The following is a 16,989-nucleotide window of genomic DNA, read 5'->3' as shown; positions in this document are numbered from 1 at the left end:
ATTCAAAGACAGAATTCTGAGAAGGAAGTCCAACTCTGAGGATTATAGGTTCATAGGATGATGGGGTGGGGCTTAGAATGGTTAAAACACTTGTCTGAAGTCACACAAATACTAAATGATAAAGAGAGAACCCTGGTCAGACCCAGAGATGCCAAGGTCATCCACTGCATTCTGGGCCACTGCCAGTCAACTTGAGTTTTGTCTTGCCACTGGAATTTGATGACTCTGGGTAAGTCACTTCATCCTGTTTACCTGTTTCCTCATCTGTAAAATGACCTGGAGAAGGAAATGGCAGACCACTCCAGCATCTTACTGGTTATTTGTTGTATTTTGTTGGATAAACTCACTTTAGTTTCCCTCTCTGTAAAAGGAAGGGGTGTACATCTCTAACTGCTGAATCTGCCAGGCATTTAATCTCTGCTCTCATGCTATTTACCTTCCCAGGCTGGGACATGATCTCTGGCTCCCTTTCCATGAATACATTCTCTGTCTATTTGACTTCTGATCCTTCTTTGCGAGGTTATTATACATAGGTGATCTCTGATGTCCTTTCCAACTTGATGTCAAAACGATTCTATAACTAAAATCCAGAAAGCAGGTAGGAGACTCAAAGCAGTGCAGTTGTCTCTGAAAGGTAATCTTAATAATAACTCGAATTTCTATAGTGCTTTAAGGGTTACAAACTTCTTTCCTCATAGCAGCCCTGGCAAGTAGGTGGAAGGGTGGGACTTAAGGAAAGAAATCAATCTACTTAAAGTAAGTCTCAACATGCTTTGCTATCTCACCTTGATGAGAACAGGTCAGTATTAAATCAATCAATAATAAACTTTAGATTGTTGAAAAAAGTCCTTGAACAACTGGAGTGAGTTTGGATTGGAGGAAACCAAGGAATCTTGGTTATATGTTGGAGGGGATTCTATGTGTCCCTCAAGGAGGTGGGAGGCAATGGAGCAAGAATTTGGCAAGGAGAAAGACAATTTCTTTCTTTGAGGTCAAAGGAAGAGGAAGTTGAGGGGATTCAAGATGTACAAGTGGGAAACTCCCAACAGTTTCAATTTTCTAAGTCAGGTTCATGAGGGAAGAAGGAAGGGGTAAATGTTTGGTGTAATTGGTTTGAGAAGAGAAGGTTTAGGGTAGCTGGGTGGCGCAGTAGATAGAGTGCTGGCCCTGGAGTCAGGAGTACCTGAGTTCAAATCCGGCCTCAGACATTTAATAATTTCCTAGCTGTGTGGCCTTGGGCAAGCCACTTAATTGCCTTGCAAAAAAAAATCTAAAAAGAGAGAGAGAAGAGAGAGAGAAGAGAAGAGAAGAGAAGAGAAGAGAAGAGAAGAGAAGAGGTTTGGAATAATTGTAGTAGAGAATATGATAGGGAGATATTGGGAAAAAAGTAAAAAGAAGTAATGGAACAGTCAGGACAAATATGTAAGGGGCCCAGCAAGCACAGTTGTGTGACCTTGTTCTAGTAATTTTTTAGTAGAGAAGGCATATTGTGGGGATAGCCCAGGGCTGTGGTTGGGAAAAGGATGAGCAATGGTAGAACAAGGAGGGGAAGACTAAGAGGGAGTTGAAGAGATTAATTATAGTGGAAGATTTCAAAGGGATGAGAGACTTCAAAGGACCATTGAGGGGGATGTAACAGGAAGGGGTAGATGGAAGGGAACAGGAACAGGTAAGGGGGATGGGAAAGAATAGACTTAGATCATGGAAACAGATGAATTGGGAAACCACAGTGTTTGAGGACGAAATGTGAACAAGCTAGAGCACTGTTACTGAATCAGTAAAATGAATTTCCATAGGGAGAAATGCTCAGTTTTTTACTAGGACTCAACAAAAATGCAACATCACTAACCTGGTCACCCTCATCTGTACACTTTCCAGTTTATTATTTTTTTTTAAACTATGGCATCTAGAATTGCTTGCAATGGTCCAGATGAGGTCTGAAGAGGGCAGAACGCAAACATCTCTATTCTTGGAAGCTCTGTCTCTTAATTCAACCCAAAACTGAATCACTTTTTCTGCTTCACGTCAGAGAGTATCACACTGCAAACTCATTATGAGCTTGAAGGTCACTAAAAAGGGATGAACAATAACATGAGGGTTGTGGTTGAAGGAACTGGGCATGCTTAGGGAGAGAAGAAAAGACTTGGGGTGAAGGAGCATGTCAGCTAGGATTGGGGAAGATATTTTTGTGACCTTCAAACTCATGATGAGTTAGTAATGTAATACTCGCTGATGTGAAGCCAGAAAAGGTCATTCAGTTTTGGGTTGAATTAAGAGACAGAGCTTCCAAGAATAGAGATGTTTGCGCTCTGCCCTCTTCAGACCTCATCTGGACCACTGCAAGCAATTCTAGATGCCATAGTTAAAAAAAAAGTCAATAACAGAGGAGGGTGGCCAGGTTAGTGAAGGGCCTCAAGTCCATATATTGAGAGTAACCATAGGTCTCACATCTGTTGGTGGGTCAGGGGAACATCTACCCCAAACTTCCCCGGTGGAATGGGCAGATGAGAACAATTTGTTTCAATGACCATGAAGGCAGGTGCTGTGGAGTGCTTAGAGCTTGGTCAGAGCCAGAGATGCCAAGATCATCCACTGCATTTTGGGCCATTGCCAGTCAACTTGATTTTTGTCTTGCCACTGCAATTTGATGACCCTGGAAGACAGAGTCTTTCCCTTGAATCCAATTCACAGACATATCAAGACATCACCTCATGATGTCATTGATTCTCTTTGAAAATGAAGGATGAGCAACAACATGAGAGCTGTGGTTGAAGGAACTGGGCATGGGAAAGCAGAAAAGACTCTGGAGGGGCATGACAGCTAGGATTGGGGCCGCGAAATGGCTTGAGTTCAAATCCGCTTCAGTTGCTTGATACTTCCAAGTTGTGTATGTAACCTTGGGCAAGTCACATTGGCCCATAAAAACTAAAAAGCAAAGAGTTGTGAGGACCAAAGATGGAGGAATTAGACTGGTCACAGAGAGGTGGTGGTGGGCTTCCCCTTCCTCCCTGGAGGTCTTCAAGAACAGGCTGGATGAGGTCATCATAATGCATAGGATTAGTTGGTAATGTGATTAGATGGTGTCAGAGCTTGGCTGTCCAGGACACATTGAATGAATGCATGGTAATAATAATAATGATAATAATAATAATAATAATAATTCTGTTTCGAGGTATCTTTAAGGGAATCAATCCAATACATTGAACAGTTCATTGAAGAGTTTAATGAACAGGTAGTGCAATTGATTCAACAGCTAATTAAATTGGTTCAGAGCACTTGAGGGAGTTACCCGGGGTCCCACAGCCAGTGTCAGGGCTGGATTCGAACCCAGGTCTCTCCAACCTGCTTCTCCTACTATAACGTCGGGCAGCCGCGTGGAAATGGCCTCCTCCCTGGAGGGGACACGATCAGGTACTCGGGATTTTCATCGGCCTCTGTTACTAATCGGAGCGCCAGGTTTTCCCCAGCTGCGGCTCCTTTAAGGCTGGCTCCGCCCCCCACCGTGGACTCCGCCTTCCAGTTTTCCTTTCACTAGGGACCTACCCGGTTGCGTCATGGCCACTGCCCCACCCCTTCTCAGTCAGAATCAGCCACGTATGAAGTGCTACTTCCAGCCAATCAGAGCCGTTCCTCGGAATGGCGTTAGCTTCAGCCAATCAATTTTCTGCATCCTTCCAGTTGTCCAACCTGAGGGGAGGTGATCTCCTGGCATCTGACCAATCCTGTGCCAGATCAGTTTCCGCTTGTTCTAGCAGTACCACCAATCAAATAGGAAAAATGTGGGGAGAGCCGCCTTCTATTGGCCAGTCGTACCCGGAAGAGCGACGGGCTCCGGGACCTCCAAGTACGATTTGATTGGCACGTGCCGTGTTGACAACCAGAGAAAGCACGCCCTCTCCCCCAGACTTAGCGCCAGAACATTGAGTGGCAGCGATTCTGACTAATCGATGGGCTCCCCTCGCGGGGCGGGCCGAGATGGGCGAGAAGGCCGCCCAATGAGCGGCCGGGGGCGGGGGCGGGGGCGGGCCCCAGACGTGGCCCGGGGAACCGAGCTGACTGTCAAAGCAGTCTGGGTGTCGGCGGGGCGGCCGTGTGCTTCTTCGCCCGGCCCGGGGCCCGTCGGGAGGAGCGGGAAGAGGTTCCTGGCGGCGGCGGCGGGGTCTCCATGTCCGCGGGGACGTGGCGCCGCTGATGGAGCGCGCCACGCGCCGGGGCCCGCTCGCTCTGGCTCTGCTGCTGCTCGGGCTGGCGGCGGGGACGGCGGCCGCCCGGGCCCCCCTGGCGGCGGCCGGAGCCCCGGAGCCCCCGGGGCCGGCGGCGGAGGAGGACGGCCCCATCTTCGGCCTGGGCGCCTCGGCCGCTCCTACCTCGGCCGCCGCCGAGGTGACGGTGGAGGACGCCGAGGCGCTTCCGGCGGCCGCGGGCGAGCAGGAGCCGCGGGAGCCCGACCCGGACGACGAGCCGGAGTTGCGGCCGAGCAGCAGGTGCGTGAGTCCGGACCTCGGTCCTCCCTTCAGCCCCTTCCCTCCCCCGTGCCGCACAGAAGGAAACTGAGGCCGAGACACCCGGGGACTGCTCCCAAGGGGCGGAGCCAGCAAACGTGCGCCCCGGGCCCTACCACGGGCAGAAAGCACAGGCTCTGGAGTCCGACCGCGGGCCAAGTGCTCCCCCGCCACTAGCTTGGGGCAGAAAGCACAGGCTTTGGTGTCCGACCCAGGCCAAGTGCTCCCCCGCCACTAGCTTGGGGCAGAAAGCACAGGCTTTGGTGTCCGACCCAGGCCAAGTGCTCCCCCGCCACTAGCTTGGGGCAGAAAGCACAGGCTCCGGAGTCCGAATGCCCCCCCGGTCCTGCGGGGTGACCTCCACCTCCCCGGGCCTTCGTGGTCTCCGGCGGCCTCCCGGTCCTCTCCAGCTCTGGAGCCTCTGCCTCCTCTTTATCTGTCCCCAGAGGCTAAACTGAGGCCCGGGGTCCGAGCCGAGACTGGCTTTCCAGAGAGATTTCCCTCCATGTGATAGCGGGCGGGAAGGGAATGATTCTCGGCCCTGGAGGTGAGCCCGGCTCCCCGATCCTGGCGGCCTCGGTGGGACCCGTGCCCATTTGGCCGTGAGGACCCCGGAGGTGGGCTCCGCAGTTTAGCCAGCGGCCGTGTGTTAAGTGTGTCCCACGAGGACCTCCCTCGCGTGGAGGGGAGAGAAGCATCTCCACCTCACAGCATGTCTAGTGGGTGCGGAGGAGCGGCCAGAGTCATTTCAGGAAGGAGCAAAGTTAACTTGGGTGAGAAGAGGCCCCTGGAGAGGACCCAGGAGACCACTTCATCCAGCTTTTCTTACTCTGATAGCAGAAGTCTGGGCCCCGAGGAGGGCAACGGAAGGTCCAGCATCACTCCCTTACCTGGCCTGGGGGAGAGGCTCCTGAGTCCTGGTCCCGGTTTCCCCCCTCAGCGCACATGTACAGACTTGCCTCCCCCAGTGCACTTTGGAGCTGGCGTAGGAAAACAATGGAGGAAACGGGTTTGGAAGTGCTCCTTCAGCCCAGGGCTTTGGAGCCTGGATGCTGCCTCCCTGTAATTGCCCCGGGAGAGGACTGTCAGATGCAGGGAAGGAAAGCCTTGAAGTTAGGTGGAGGCTTGGAGATGCGTCGTCCGAGTTAGAGAAAACTACCCCTTGCATGGGGAGGCGGTGGAGGGAGCCCCGGCGGGACCCTAGACCCAGACGTCTGTGTCAGTTCTGTTACTGCGTTACCTCCCCTCCCCCGCCCCAAGGCCCCCTCTGGGGACAGTTGGGGCCCAAGTTTGTTTGGGCTGCGGGACTGTTGGTGGTTTCACTATCTGTTCACACCACTTCCGATTGAATAGAATCAAAGTATCTTGGAGCTGAAAAGTGAGTTTAGAAGCCACTGCTCCTGAAGGACCTGCTGCCTTTCCTCATTAAAGGAGGGTCCAGCCTCTAACCAGGAAGAATGAAAGTGGGCAAGGGAGGGAGTGTTGCAGAAACAACGCATCCCTGCAAGTTAGGGGTGGTCAGAGTTTTGGGGTGATGTCAGTCTGGGCCACATTCTTGAATAATCCCTCCCGGAGTGCCTACTAGACTTCAGGATCTAGACTGAGATTGGTTCTTGCAGAATCCGGAGGAAATGCTTCAGTATTTTCAGGCATTGTTTGAAGTGTTTGGGAGAAGGGTTTCATAGCTGGAGAAAAGAAGCTTCACTTTTCTCTAGTTCATTGTTTTTCTCCTTTCCTTACCTAGAAACAGCAACAGCATCACTATTTAGTGTATGACCACGATGGTGCTGTTTGCTCTTGCATTTGTATTGGTATTTTTAAGGAATAACTTTTAAAAAATAGGCTACAAAATGTTCTTTGTATGTTCTTATTTTTTCCCCACTATGCAAGGTGGTTCTAATTCAAGGATCACTGTTATCTGAATGTCTTAGCCATCTACATCTTAACAATACAGAACACTGCTCTGGAGTGTAAATCACAGAAAAGTGCCTCAGGATTCTGCTTTGTTTTGAGTCAGTTCATTTCATTCTGAATTGCATCTAGCATGCAGTTTTAGAGTTAGAAAATTGGATGAACTCTGTCTGGACTATGTAGATGACTAATCTTGGTTTACTAACCATAACCAGCTGTTTAAGTCAAACAAATGAAAACAACTTCAGTTTCTTAAATTCAGATGGAGATAATATATCCTCTTTTCTTCTCAGACTTTTTGTCAAGATTAAATAAATGAAAAGTCTGTCCTAAATGTCCCATGCCAGTGATGATTACTTCAAGTATTTTACAGACACCTAATCTTCACAGCAACCCAGTGAGAAATGCCTTCTTATGTTACAAATAAGATTGACCAGAGAAAAACCAAGGCTAATGAGAAGCAAAATAATTTATTAATGTAGTGGTTTCCAAATTATTATAATACCACCTTTAATTTGATTAATTCCTTCAATTTAATTATTGTAATTATTTATAAGCAATGGAAAGATAACAAAATGTTATATAATAATATAAAATATTCATAAATAAAATAATAATTTATTGATTTTTTCAGTTTTATCAATATTCCAATTCCCCTTAATTCTAGTGACTTTTTTCTGATAATTATTTACTATTTTTTCTATATAGTTTGTTTATATTTATTTGCTTGTTGTATCCCCCATTAAACTGTGAACTCCTCAAGGGTTAGGACTACCTTTTACTTCTCTATGTATCTTCCTTTCACAGTGCCTATAAGTGCTTAAATGTTTATTGACTGACTGCCTCTAAAAACTCTTCACTATTTTTATGCTTCTTTAGATAAAGTGGATAAGAACTAAACTTGTGTAGGGAACCATTTAATGGATTTTTAATCTAAAGACCAGTTGGAAGTAGAACATCCTTGGTGAAATTGTTTCATAACTCTACTGAAGCAAGCCTTAGAATTAACTTTATAGTCAAGCCATCTTGAAAAGGTATTAGCTATCATTCTTTTGCACTCTTCCACAAATCAGACATATGCAGAAAAGGCTATTTAAAAATAAATTTCAAAAGTACTCAGTCAAAACAAAACTGACAAAGTACTGTAAAATGGGTGAATCTTAGCCTGATGCTTTCTTGTTCTTATAGAAAGTCCAGACAACCTTTCATTTTTGTCATGTGTTCAGTTAAAAAAAACAAACAAAAAAACACACACACATGACAAGTGGAAAATGTCAGTACCACTACAACAGCCCATATCCTGTTTGTATCTAAGGAGGAGGAGTTAAGGAAGCAGACTTGAGTTAACCAAGCATTTATAACCAACAGCTGAAGACAAATATTATATATGTGTGTATATATATATATATGTGTGTGTGTGTGTGTGTGTATACATATATATATATATATATATATACATAACTCCTCTTAAATCAGCATAATTCCAAATTGTTGATTGAAAACTGTTTCTTTAATAGAATTTTCAACATTTCATTTGTGCAAAACAGTTAATGCCATCCTTTTTTTTTTTTTGTCACTGAATTTTAATTGCTCTTGAAAGTTTTTTTGAGCTGTGACAGGATTGGGAGGTGTTCTTTTTTTTTTTTACCTAAGAGACAGTTTAAGAAATAGGGTTTAGAGACAGCTAGATGGCACAGTGGATAGAGCACTGACTCTAGAGTCAGGAGTACCTCAGTTCAAATCCAGCCTCAAACATTTAATAATTACCTAACCTTGAGCAAGTCACTTAACCCTATTGCCTTGCAAAAATAAAAACAAACCAAACAAACAGAACTTGGGTTTAAGGTGGGGAGGGGCTTTCAGTTCTTCTCCCCCCTCCCATTTTTCAGTTAGTCAACAAGCATTTTTCAGGCATATTGTTAAGGTGATGGGGACATAAGGACCAAAAAAGCAAGCTGTTGGGGTGGCTAGGTGACCTAGTGGATAGAGCACTGGCCCTGGAGTCAGGAGGACCTGAGTTCAAATTTGACCTCAGACACTTAATAATTAGCTGTGTGGCCTTGGGCAAGCCACTTAATCCCATTTGCCTTGCAAAAACTTAAAAAAAAAAAGGAAGCTGTTTCTGCCCCTTAGGAACTTCCCTCTTATTGGAGGAAACAAAACATATAGAAAAGAAAATATGAAATTTATGCAAAGGAAATTTTGACTCTTCAGCATATTTTATTTTATTTTATTTATTTATTTGGGTTTTTTTTTTTTTTTGGCAAGGCAGCAGGGTTAAGTGGCTTGCTCAAGGCCACACAGCTTTAAGTGTCTGAGTGTGGATTTGAACTCAGGTCCTCCTGACTCCAGGGCTGGTGCTCTATCCACTGCACCACCTTGCTGCCCCTAACATGTTTGATTTTGACTGAAAATTAATCAGATTTTGAGTTTGACTTTTTGAAGACCAGCCCTTTGAAGACTTTGTCCAGCTGCCAAATTTTACTTAAAGGTGTGAAGAGGATATGAGGAATGTATAGGAATATTGAAGATGAGAATCACTTTATGGAAAGGTTTTGTATATAAACAAAACAAAACACAACACCCATGTCCTGGAGAGGTGAGCCTTGATGTTACAGTTTCTGTACAGTAGGATCTCAATGGAGCAGTGTGAACTACTTGTTCTAATGGCAAACATACTTGTTTAGTAATTTTTAGGATAGATTAATAATGCCCATTGACCTAGAGCTTTCCTCCCAGCAAGTCTGTGGGGTAGGTAGGCAGCTAGGCTAAGCTAGCTAACTAAATCTCAGAATCCTCATCTTAGAGATGAGGAAGCTTGGGTAGGTAAATCCACTGGTACCATTGTCAGCAGGCAAGGCATTGGATGTTCTGCAGAAGAAGGATGGAGTTTTAAGTCCTACAAGGTTAGACAATTAGTACGTGATCCAGCTTTAAAACCCACATCTCCTGACTGCTAGTCCAACATTCAGAAAGTTGGGGGGGGGGGGGAATAGTCATTTCAAGTACCCCCTGCTGTTGTGTCAAGGAAGAAATTTAGCAATTTAGAGACAAATGGGAGAGTAGAGGGCTCTCAAGTAGCTGATTACACTTAAGTTAGTTTGGAACAGTGACACCTGGGGGGTGGGATCTTTCAGGTGAGAATAGGTCCCTAAAGTAGCAACTGAGGTCAGAAGTAGGAGCTAGGAAATTTATTTTTCAAGGAAACGGATGGAATTTAGTAATGGGGGCCAGATAAAAGAGTTGAGTGTCTTTGGGAAAGTGAGATATCAGAGGAAAGAGCTGGATAAAAGGTCAAGGAATAGAAATAAGATGATTTTCATAATTTTATCAATTGGCCAAAGTAGTTTTAGGCCAAAAAAATATGAAGACCATTGCAATAGCTTTTCTGTTTCTGTAACTTTCTTGTGACTAGAAGTCTGGTAGTCTGCACCTAGGATTTGGATCCTTTCCCTTGATTTGCAAAATAGGGGTATATGACTGTATCTCCCTGACTCAGTTTCATTAAACTTGGTATGGTTTTCCTCTCCTTTCATGAACTCACTTATCAACTCATTCCAACTTGCCTTTTGACTCTATCCTTCAACCTAACAACTGCTCCCTCTGTCCAAGGTTACAACCTATGAGCTTTTAATCACTTTTGATCACTTTATTTTAGTTCTCATCCTTCTTGACATTTCTATGATATCTGATACCACTATTAATTACCCTCTTGAGCTTTTCTCTGGATTTTGATGACTCCACTCTTACCTACCTACCTCTCTGGACAGTCCTTCTCAGTCTTCTTTGCTGGATGGATCCATGGGTGTCTCCTATTGCTTTTTCCAGTCCCTCTTCTTTTTCTTTTTTCTTTTTAAATTCTTTTGAATTTTATAATTTCCCCTATCTTGCTTCCCTCCCCCCACCCTCCAAAGTCTAATAGTCTTTACATTGTTTCCATGCTATACATTGATCAGAATTGAATGTGTTGAGAGAGAAATCATATCCTTAAGGAAAAAACATAAAATGTAAGATATAGCAAAGTTACATAATAAAATACTTTTTAAAAAAATTAAAGGTAATCATCCTTGGTCTTTGTTTAAATTCCACAATTCTTTCTCTGGCTAAAGATGGTATTTTCCATTGCATATAACCTTAAAATTGTCCCTGATTGTTGCACTGATGGAATGAGCAAGTCCATTAAGGTTGATCATCACCCCCATGTTGCTGTTAGGGTGTACAGTGTTTTTCTGGTTATGCTCATCTTACTCAGCATCAGTTCATGAAAGTCTTTCCCAGGCTTCTTTGAATTCCCATCCCTCCTGGTTTCTAATGGGACAATGGTGTTCCATAATGTACATATACCACAATTGGTTCAAGCATTCCCCAATTGATGGATATTCACTCAACTTCCAGTTCTTTGCCACTACAAACAGGGCTGCTATGAATATTTTTGTACAAGTGATGTTTTTACCCTTTTTCATGATTTCTTCCGGGTATAGACCCAAGTAGTGTATTGCTAGATCAAAGGGTAGGCACATTTTTATTGCCCTTTGGGTATAATTCCAAATTGCTATCTAGAAAGTTTTTGGATGAGTTCACAGCTCCACCAACAATGCATCAGTATGTCCCAGATTTCCCACATCCTTTCCAACATTGATCATTGCCCTTTCTGGTCATATTGGCCAGTCTGAGAGGTGTGAGGTGGTACCTCAGAGAAGCTTTAATTTACATTTCTCTAATCAGTATTGATTTAGAGCAATTTTTCATGTGACTATGGATCACTTTGATTTCCTCATTAGCAAATTGCCTCTACATATCCTTTGACCATTTGTCAATTGGGGAATGACTTTTTTTTTAAATAAATTGGACTCAGTCCTCTATATATTTTAGAAATGAGTCCTATGTCAGAAATATTGGTTGTAATGATTATTTCCCAATTTTACCACATTTCTTTTGATCTTTGTTACAGTAGTTTCGTCTATGCAAAAGCTTTTTAATTTAATGTAATCAAAATTATCTAGTTCATTTTTAATAATGTTATTCATCTCTTCCTTGGTCATAAATCTTCCTCTTTTTCTACAACTTTTCTCTTGGTGGCTTCATCAGCTGCCAAGAGTCCAATGATCATTTTTCTGCTGATGATTCATATACATGAGTCCAATATATACTCATATATGGCTCATATTTTCTCTTAGCATTAGACCCACCTTCTCAGTTACCTATTGGATATTTCAGATTGGATGTGCTATAGGTCTCTCCAACTTAGCATATCCAAAATGGCGTTCTGACTCTCCTAGAGACACATCACTATTCTGTTAAGTGCCCTTCAGGACCCCCACGTTCTCCCTTAGAGTCAGCAGGGACTTCTCACTCTTCCCCACCCTTGGTATCAATAAGTTACCTGTTGTCATTTGTTCTACCTAAAGACTCTTTCCTTATTTCCATTGTACCATAACCACCCAAATTCCAACTCTCATTGACCCTTGCCTAGACTATTATATAACCATCTAGTTGATCTCTCTGCTTCCAATCCACTCTCCACTTGTGTCAAATTAGGTATTTTAAAGTGTCACCATCTCTCCCTGTCCCCCTTCTTCTCTCCTCACCTCCCCACATACACACAAAAAAGCTTTGGGTTCCCTGTTGTCTTTAAGATCCCATAAAGTCTTCTCTCCACACTTATCTGACATCTCTCAGCCTCATACCCTCACTCGACGCTGTCTCTCGATTGACCTGCTTCCTTTTCTTTCCACTGGACAGCCTGTCTTCTCCTGGCCATCCCTTGGCCCCATTCTGTAATTCTTTCCCCTCTTGGACTCTGGCCCCTGGTATCCCTTGCTTCCTTTAAGGTGAAGCTTGAGGGCCACTTTTAATAGAGGTGTTCCTTGATTTATTTGTCTTGAAATGACTTTTAACTTTGTGTCTATTTTGTTTCATTTGTGTACAGTGTTGCTTTTCACCAGTATAGTATCAACTTCCTTGAGGGCCGGGACTGCTTAGTTGTTGAAAATAGTAGGTGCTTAATAAATGCTTGCTGCTTGGGTGGTTGAATGTTAATACGGTGTCTGAAAAAGATAGAAATCCCTCTATAAGACTACCCTACCTTATAATCATTGATTCTTTGAAAGTGCAGTGGAGGATGAAATAATTTTCCTCAGCATCACTGCCTATATGGGCAATTGGCCATATTAGGTGAAAATCTTTGCTTTTATTAATGAGTTGAATGCCTCTTTTTTTTTTCATTCTCTGTCACCTTGGGGTAGTCCAGGTCCATAGTCAGAGGGGGGAAGTGAAGAAGTTACAATTGCTAATAAATTAAATATATAACCTTTATTAAAAGGACTCAATTAAATTTAGAAAGATCTGACGTCTGGAGTGTAAAGGATCTCATAGGCTATGGCAGAAATATCCATTTGAATGAGTTTAGTAGTTGTATCCTTTTATAATCTTTTTTTTTTTAGGTTTTTGCAAGGCAAATGGGGTTAAGTGCCTAGCCCAAGGCCACACAGCTAGGTAATTATTAAGTGTCTGAGACCAGATTTGAACCCAGGTACTCCTGACTCCAAGGCTTTATCCACTACACCACCTAGCTGCCCCTATAATCTTTTTTTGAAGCCACCCTATTTTTATGACTTTGATGGTCCATGAGAATCTTATGTTCTTCTAAACTTAAATCACTGGAATGGCCTGAGCTAGGTCTGAATTAAACCAGAGATCATCCAGTCCAACCTTTTTTCATTTTCCAGCTGAGGATGGTGAAGTGACTTGCCCAAGGACATGTAGATAGTTAAGCTTAGAGTTGGGATTTGAACTATAACTTATTTTGTTTCTGATTCACTTTAAGGCAAAAAATGAACATAATGTTGAATGATAAGTTTTTTCTTCCATTTAGCTCTTTTTCCTGATCAGATGAAGCTAAACTCAAATCTCACCTGATAGAAGAACAATATTTTTCTCCTCATTTGAACTTAAAACTGAACTTGGGGAAGTTAGGTGACACAGGTATATTAAAGTGCTGGACTTGGAGTCAGGAAGACTCATCTTCCTGAGTTCAAATTTAGCCTCAGACACTAGTTTTGTGATCCTGGGCAAGTTAATTGTGTTGGTCTCAGTTTCTTCATTTGTAAAATGAGCTGGAAAAGGAAATGACACACCACTCCAATAATTTTACCAAGGAAATTTCAAAATGGATCACAAGAGTGAGATGTGACTGAACAACAAATCTTACTTGGCCTTGGACCACTAGCAATGTTTTTTTCTTTTGTTCTGTGCATTTGCCCTGAAAGATTCTTCTACCTCAATTTTTGTAAGTTATCTCCTATCTGACTCAGACTGACTTTCCCTCTCCTCTCCCTCCCACCTTTTCTCCCTCTGTTCTCCTTCTTTCTTTTTTTGTTTTGAGATTCAGCTTATTTATAACTGGACAATTTTGGGATTTGAATAGTTCCTTGTGATGTAGATGCTTAGTGTGTATTTGTCAAATTGAGTAGCTTTGCAGTTTCTAAGAAACAGTTTGAGAATAAAGAATGGTCTCTTTAAATGTTAGAACTCAATTGTTTCTTGCTAGAACAAGAAAAAAAGATTTTGATTTCCTTCAGTACATCATTATGAGATAGGTGCCTTGGTAGAAATGTGAGCAGCATATTCTGATACTTGGAAGAAAAATACTGCCTAAATTTTTTTAATTTAACTTTTAAAAAACGATTGGAAGCTCCCACAACTGACTTTTGCCTTGTTTTGTGACTCTTCTCCCCTTGTTAGCACCAGCCTGTCACATAAAAAAGTGTTTATGGACTGACTCCTGAATTGAATTAGATGCTAAAGACAGTATATTTTTCAAGTAAAACTTAACTGTTACTTTAAATGTCATATGATTTAACTGGTAATGTTTGACCTTATAGCCAGATACTTGGCTTTAGTTCTGTTTTGATTTGGGGCATGGCTAGTCTTGTGATGGCATCTGCTCCAATAAAGGAGGGAATCATGTAGAGAGCAATATTTATTTAGTAGGTAAGGATTTGGAAGTAAAATATAAGGATGTGTGCTTCCTTGGAGCATATTAAGATATTTCAAAATAGTGGAATCAAACCAGATGCATATAATGTAATGATATCATTACTTCTTTTGGTATGTAAAAGCTTTATTTTATTTCCCCAATTAGTTGTAAAGATAATTTTCAATATTCATTTTTTAAGGTTTTTTTTTTTTTTGCAAGGCAAACGGGGTTAAGTGGCTTACCCAAGGCCACACAGCTAGGTCATTATTAAGTGTCTGAGACTGGATTTGAACCCAGGTACTCCTGACTCCAAGGCCGGTGCTTTATCCACTATGCCACCTAGCTGCCCCTTCAATATTCATTTTGATAAAGTTTTTTTCCCTCCTATCCTTCCCTGCCCCCACCCTAGGGTAGTAAGAAATCTGATATAAGTTATACAGGTCTCATTATTTTTAAGCTTTTGTTTCAAATTAATCAAGTACATCACAATGCAGGAAATTGATTATTTGGGAACCTGAAGTTCTTAATCTGGTCTGAAAAAACATTACTTGTAGGATTTTGAAGAAAAAAACAATTCATAAGGTTATGTCACTTTATTCCTTCAGAAATTTTTGTGAAGGAAATCATGATAGTGTAAATCATATTACTCAGAACATGAGAAGCTTAAATTGAGTTGGAGTAAATTGAATTGGAGGAGTGTGAGAAAAGTTTGAGACAGAATTGTTTTTGTTTCCTTTTTAAATTGGGTATCAGGGTGGGTGGGTGGGGGAATTGGTAATTTGGAATGAATGAGTAAACAATAGGAGAAAAGAAACCTAGAAAATTTAGTACAGGGAATGGCTAGGTGGCACAATAGACAGAGCTCTTGGAGTCAGGAGGACCTGAGTTCAAATTTGGCCTCATATACTTAATAATTACCTAGCTGTGTGAACTTGGGCAAGTCCCTTAACTCCATTACCTTGCAAAAAAAAGTTAGTAGAGATTAAATTGTACAAAGTTATATAGTTCATACATGATCCAAGATTAGAACTCTGTACTTCTAGTTCAGTATTCAGAAACTTGGGAAAATTTCATTCATTTTAGCCATCCTGTGGTGCTCAGGGAGAAACTTAGTATTTAGGAGGCTGGTGGTAGATTTGAGGACTCCTAAGTCAGTTTTACAGGGCAGTTGGGGGTACAATAGATAAAGCACCAGGCCTGGAGTCAGGAAGACTTAAATTCAAATTCAACCTTTGACTTTACCAGCCCTAGAACCCTGGGCAAGTCACTTTCCCCCAGTTTGCCTCAATTTCCTCATTTGTCAGATGAGCTGGAGAAGGAAATGACAAATCCCTTCAGCATATTGACTAAGAAAACCCCAAATGGAGTCAGGAAGAGTTGGACAACACTAAACAATAGTACCTGGGGTCACTGCAGGTGTAGTTGGTATCTTAAAGGGAAGAATCTGGCAATTTCAAAACTGTAGACTGCTTATTTCACTGTAGTTTTAGTGACTTATTTTGCCAAAAAATAAATCAATTCATTTTAGGTGAGGAAAGAAGTTTCTAAAGGCAGAATTGTGAGAGGGATTAAGTTTATTGGGCAGTGGAGAGAGTACCAGGTCTAGAGTCAGGAAGACCTGAGTTTCAATTTGGCTCCTCGCTCTGACTCAGGGCAAGACACTTTGACTCAGTCTCCTCATCTGTAAATATGGGTAATCTTAGCACCTTTCTCTCAGGGTTGTGAGTCTCTAGTGAGGTGAGAATTGTAAAGTTCCTAGCAAAAGTCCTCATTCCCAATATGTGGTGTATCATTGTTAGGGATGATGATGCCAAGTTGCCATCTTGATATCTGGCTTTTTTCTTAGTCATTAAGTATCTTTAAAATAACCCTTTCACCCACATTTTATAAAATTTAAAATATGAAAACTGTTCATGGGAAGATGTCTGGTACTTTTCAGACTTTCAATTTATTTTGTCTGCTTTTCCCCTTTAATTGATGTTTGTTCTTAATAGCTTGCTATCACACTTTTGCTTTTGTTCCCGAGATAGACCAGAGTGTAGTTCTGTACTTCTTGACAGAAAGTACCTATTCCCTTACTTTCTTATTTATATAATTTTCCAACTGCGTAGAGACTCAATTCCATTTTTGGATCTATATTTACAGTGTTCTGAGTTGTGACACTTCTTTTGGCCCAAGATCATTTAACTGAGTTCTACTTTTGTAGCATTGGAATTTACCCAAAAATGATATCTGGAGCAATTTATCATTGAACCCCCGCCCCCTCCTCTTGGGTATGAATTTAGCTTTTGAAAAATGCTAAATTTATATTCCTTTTAAGTTATTATGGAAGAATAGATCTGATAATTTCTTTGATTTTTGGTTTTACTTTTATTGTAAGCTAATTAAAAGGGTTGCCCATAACATTGTGCTAGATAGGGCTGCCAGTGTCTGTTGAGTTTATATCAAATGCAGTGACATAAACAGATGAATTTATTGTCCCATTAGAGTGACACTTCTCCCATCCCCCAACCACTCCCAAGGGTCTTTTGTGCATGATGTTCCCTCCTTGGAAGCCCTGCTCTTTCCCTGTGTTCAAGACTAAACTCTCCCTGCCTT

The 16,989-nt window shown here is 42.2% G+C and overlaps 1 protein-coding gene across 2 annotated transcripts in view; it reads left to right on the top strand.

Annotated features, from left to right (window-relative positions):
- Positions 1-210: 210 nt before the first annotated feature.
- Positions 211-16,989, top strand: part of EIF2AK3 (eukaryotic translation initiation factor 2 alpha kinase 3) — a 74,537-nt gene continuing 57,758 nt past the window's right edge. The window contains exon 1 of one of the 2 annotated variants that reach the window (XM_074197222.1): positions 211-229. The gene's annotated coding sequence lies outside the window, so the exon portion shown is untranslated. Of the gene's footprint in view, positions 230-4,379; positions 4,485-16,989 lie in introns of those variants that run through there. The other variant, XM_074197214.1, reaches the window with a different exon arrangement.

This window comes from Macrotis lagotis, chromosome 1 (assembly GCF_037893015.1).
Source record: "Macrotis lagotis isolate mMagLag1 chromosome 1, bilby.v1.9.chrom.fasta, whole genome shotgun sequence".
Taxonomy (NCBI): Eukaryota; Metazoa; Chordata; class Mammalia; order Peramelemorphia; family Peramelidae; genus Macrotis; species Macrotis lagotis.
This window is presented reverse-complemented; position numbering and strand designations above follow the sequence as displayed.